This window comes from Apium graveolens, chromosome 1, assembly GCF_009905375.1.
Source record: "Apium graveolens cultivar Ventura chromosome 1, ASM990537v1, whole genome shotgun sequence".
Lineage (NCBI taxonomy): Eukaryota > Viridiplantae > Streptophyta > Magnoliopsida > Apiales > Apiaceae > Apium > Apium graveolens.
In genome coordinates this window covers 125,163,884-125,169,259 of record NC_133647.1, presented here as the reverse complement: position 1 = coordinate 125,169,259, position 5,376 = coordinate 125,163,884, and the positions used below count along the sequence as shown (strand labels likewise).

The 5,376-nt window shown below is 38.1% G+C and overlaps 1 non-coding gene across 1 annotated transcript; it reads left to right on the top strand.

The window, feature by feature from the left end:
- Window positions 1-1,052: 1,052 nt before the first annotated feature.
- On the top strand, window positions 1,053-1,159 carry LOC141680981 (small nucleolar RNA R71). The gene has a single exon (XR_012558460.1). It is a non-coding gene; the product is annotated as a small nucleolar RNA R71 (small nucleolar RNA).
- The last annotated feature ends 4,217 nt before the right edge of the window (window positions 1,160-5,376 follow it).

Below are 5,376 nucleotides of genomic sequence, written 5' to 3'. Positions count from 1 at the left end.
CGTAACTAGGAATTTGCTCAAGAGCTTCAGCGAAAGGTATGTTGATGTGAAGTTTCTTGAACACCTCCAAAAACTTCACAAACTGCTTATCCAGTTTCTTCTTCTGCAGCCTCTTAGGAAAAGGAGGTGGAGGATAGATCTGTTTCTCCCCTGTATTACCCTCAGGAGGAGTGTGCTCAACGGTAGTCTTCCTTGGTTCCACTTTGGCTTCCTTCTGCACTTCTTCTTCATCAGCCTCCACTTCAGAATCTGGAGTCTTAGCTTCTTCAGGATACGCAACCTTACCAGACCTCAATGTGATTGCTTTAACATGCTCCTGAGCTTCCTTTTTGCCTGGCACTTCAGTATCACTCGGAAGTGTGCCAGGTTGATGATTTAGTAATGCATTAGTAATTTGCCCAATCTGATTCTCCAAGGTCTTGATAGAGATAGATTGGCTCTTGCACATGAGTCTCAACTCCTCCAATTCAGATTTTTCATTAGCTTGAGGTAACTGCTAAAGTTGAAGTTGTTGCTTCGGGGCATATTGCGGTTGCTGAAAACCAGGAGGGTTATACTGCCTTGATGTATATGGCTGATAAGATTGTTGCAACTCATTCTGATTGTTGCTCCAGCTGAAGTTAGGATGATTGCGATTGTTCGGATGATAAGTGGCTGGAGCTTGTTGTTGTGATCTCTGAAAGTTGCTCACAAATTGAGCCGATTCGCTAGAAATAGCACACTGCTCAGTTTCATGTGCCCCCGCACAAAGCTCACATACTCTAGTGATCTGGTTAACTCCATAATTAGCCAAAGTGTCCACCTTCATCGTCAATGCCTTAAGTTGGGCATCTATAGCAGCTGTTGCATCCAACTCCAGAATTCCCGTCACCTTTCCCTGAGTCGGTCTCTGGGAAGGATTCTGGTATTCATTAGCAGCCATCAGTTCAATCAATTCATAGGCTTCATCTTAGCTCTTAGCCCACAAGGCTCCTCCTGATGCTGCATCGAGCATGGGTCTAGAAGTAGCACCCAATCCATTATAGAAACAGTTTATAATCATCCAATCAGGCATGCCGTGGTGTGGGCACTTCCTGAGCATCTCCTTATATCGATCCCAAGCCTCACACAGAGATTCTCCAGTTTGCTGAGCAAACTGAGTAAGAGCATTCCTGATTGCAGCAGTCTTCGCCATATGAAAGAATTTAGTGAGAAACTTTTTAGCCAGATCTTCCCAAGTGGTGATAGACCCTGGTGGTAGAGAATGTAACCAGTACTTTGCTTTATCCCTCAGAGAGAATGGGAAGAGTCGCAGCTTGATAGCATCTTCAGTCACACTATTGAACTTGAAAGTATCACAAATCTCGATGAAATCCCTGATGTGAATGTTGGGGTCTTCATTAGGAGAACCCCCAAACTGAACTGAGTTCTGTATCATCTGAATCGTGCTTGACTTGATCTCAAAAGTGTTAGCCGAGGTGGCTGGTCTGATGATGCTCGACTGAATGTCATTGATCTTAGGCCAAGAGTAGTCCATCAAGGCCTTAGGATTTTCTGCTTGATCTCCCATCACTACTAAAATTGGTTCCTCGACTTTCTCTTCTTCTTCTAGCTTCTCTTCTTCTTTAAAAACTTCCCTTCAAACCACTACAACTTCTTCCTCGGCTTTATCCAGAGTTCTCTTACGAGACCGCGAACGCGTATGCATACATGCTCGCTAGAGTACCTGAAATAAGACAAGAAAACAGATAAGTAACAATGTCTGAGTCAATGAACTTTAACGACCATTGATGATAAACACATAAACTAAAAATTAACACTGCAGTCCCCGGCAGTGGCACCAAAAACTTATCAGGGCTAAACAAGCGCTAATAATACACACAAGTATACGCGTTCGCAAGTAATATTGAATTATTTCTGGTTCATTCCCACATAGACTGGCTTGGTTAACTAATATAATTTATGCACTTATGCACCGATTATATGGTTATTATCCAATGCTAAGACGATAACAAATTGAGATTGTTTATATTAAGAATTAAACTAACAATTATAACTAAGAGAATTAAAGAGGGTTGTACACTATATGAGACAAATATGGGATTCTAACTTCATTAAATACTTCATTCAATAGCCTTATTGGTCTTAACCTTAGCATGCAATAGTGATGACACTAATCAGATAACACGAAACTGCTAAACACCAACTTTCATTGCACGAATAACATACTATCAGACATCCACAAAAGAGATAGAAGCTAAATAGACACCAATTATATTGAGACCCTATATGTCTATAGAATTTGAAAACATAATGGTTTAAAGTACAAGGTATCAATCATGATTACACAGGGCAATATAAGATGGTTAAAATTACCTATGAATCATGCATAACAATAACACATGAACCTATGCTAGCATGGCAAGTTCTAAATCCTTAAATTCACTATCGCTTCATTAAAGATTAACACGCTATCTCACAACTTCGCGACTCTTATAAGACAAATAAGCACAACCAATACTAGGTTATCATACAATCACCACACACTAAGGCATCGAAACAATTTAACTAAAGAAATCCATAAATAAATCCGCTAGAACCCCACGATAACGATTAGCCCATGATCGGACTCATCATCAACGTGGGTTCCGATGAAAGCATGGTATAATAAACGTAGTCTTTATACTGAATAAATAACAAAACCAAGTACGAAACAAGAGTAAGGTTCTAAAAATAAGAAAACTAGCATCCAAGTTACAACTCAGAACAAAGATTCACAAGACAAAACAAGATCTTCTTCGTCTTCGTTGAATCATGCTAACACGGTCTTCTTATGGCTCTCCTTGCACTCTGGTATGTCTCTCCCTTGAAAACGTCCTTTATTTGAATATATATAGCAGCCCATGCAAGATAGAAGTCCTCCAATCGTACTTAGAATAGAATCAGGATTCTGCAATCCCGACCCGGCGCGGGCGCGCGCTTGACCAGCGCGGGCGCGCTACCTTTCTAACAAACTGGCGCGGCTGCGTGCTAGACCAGCACGGGCGCGTCGTATTTCTGGAGAAAACTCCTGATTTCTTCTTTTTCTTGCTGTTTCAAGCCGGCTTTCCACGAGCTTTTATTCCAACACCACCTGAACACCAAATTATCACCAAAACAATGCTAATTCACCTAATTACCTAGATAATGCCTAAAATGCAAAAACACTAGAAAATACGTGAAAACACTTAACAACTTGAGTACAAGCGTATCAATTCAAATCTTAATAGAGCATTATAAAGTATCATAAATGCCACTCAACAAAAGCCATCACTCAAAGTCAACTACAAGTCTGTTGGGAGGAAACCTAAAAAAGCCAAGCCTAATGAAAAAGTGGAAGTCACTGAAAGGGCCATATGGAATTGTTTCAAGAAAAATGATTTTCTACCTTTAAATTGGTGCATCTCAGATGAAGATTATTTTCAAAAACTAGATGGGGAAATAGTTAGAGTCTGGGTTGTTACTCTAAAAGAAGTAAGAACCTACTTTGAAGATGGGTCCTTCACATTTCTTGGTTGCAGTTTAATGGACTCTCTTTCTCTCACAGAAATCTAGAGAGTGATAGGTTTACTGAAGGATAAGGATACTCCTACAAGAGCATGGAGATCTGTTTTAGCTGAATGGCTGATAGTGAGGGAGGAAAGGAAAGCAAGGAATAAGGCTGAATATGAGGAGAAGATAAGGAAGTATGATGAGGAGATTAAAATGTTCATTAAAAGATCAGAAGAACTCAAGGCCAAAGGAATGAGCAGAATCTCTAAAGATGGAAAATTCTTAAACATCAAAGCTGGAAAATTCAAAAGATTTAGGGTTGATATACTAAATGGTTATCCAAAGCAAGACAGACTCAAACTTGTAGAAGCTCTAGAAGGAACACCTGTAATAGAAGAACTTGAAATTCTTATTTTTTTAAGGGACCTTATTAGAGAAGAAACAGAAGCAAAAATAGTATTTATCTAATGAATAATTGTTGTAATTATGTCAGTTTTTATGCATTAATTTTGTTTTCCATTGTAGCTTGGGGTTAGTCTTGTTAACATGCATGAATTTGTGATAAGCAATCTTCTCACAAATTGGGGGAGATTGTTGTGTAAGACATGCCTGTGTAATAAAAAGACTAAGTCAAATTGACAACCCTAAGTAAGTTGCATTGTAATCAAAGTTTGCACTTTGTATTGTAACACTTAAGTTTGTAAAAATGTAAATAGAGCATACTGGAGTCTTTTTATTTAAATAGTATCAAGCCTAAGAATTCTATCTGGAAGAAGATCCAAAAGATCATGCCTCAGAAGATTTATGAGGAAGCTTGGAGTTGAATAAATCTGTATTGGGAAAAATATTCTAAGTCAAGATCTCTACAAGTCACAGATTTTGTGTTATAGAGAGGTCATTCGAGAAGTCCAGAATGACTTATAGAGAAGTCAGGAAAGCTACTGGAGAACTCATAGATATCGACAATCCAAATTGAAGACATGAAGATTGGAGATATCGACAAGTCATTTCTTCACTAGAGAACTCTGAGATATCGACAAGTCAAAATATCACTAGAGAACTGTAATAACCCCAATTTTTGGGAATTTTTTTTTTGAAACCCTTATGAATAGTGTTTTTGCTGATTGAGAAAATTTTTCATGCCACACTATGTAGGGGTTCTGATATGGATATTCTGAGGTTTTATTAGTACTCTATATGGTATATAAGTGTATGCAAAGATCGTCAGAATCCAATTCCGAACACTTTGATTTTTCCCGGAAATACACTAGATACGGAGAGAATTGAGTATAAGGTAACAGGATAAAAAGGATTTAAATTAAAGGATTATAATAGAGGATCATAAAAAGGAATATAATGGATTGAGAAAGGTTAAGGGAACCTAAGTAATAAGATCCCGGGTATGATCCCTCAAACGATAAACGAAAACGAAAATTAAGCGAACCGTATAACAGATCAGCGATCATTAGGCAAACAATTAGAAGCTAATCAAAGAGATTAGAAGGGATGATGACATAGCAATGTGACATAAGCATGACATAAGGGGAAGGAGATGTGGTTGATTTAAAACCACACAAAGTCAAGGCTAGAAAAGTAATTAACCAAAAATAAGACAAAAAGCAACCAACCAAGCCAAAACATTTCATTTTCATCAAAAAACACAAAACCCCCATTTTCTTCTTCAAGCTCTCGGCCTCTTTTCTTAAAAAATGAAAGTCCAAGCTCCTCCGCTTACTATTTAGCAAGGTAATTATCCTAGCTTCTCCTAGTTAAGTTACATACTTCCTATAAGTTTAAGCTTCTAATTCCAAGCCAATATTTTTCTATAAATCAAGAAAGAAGATGGTGAATAGTACTTTCTTGAAA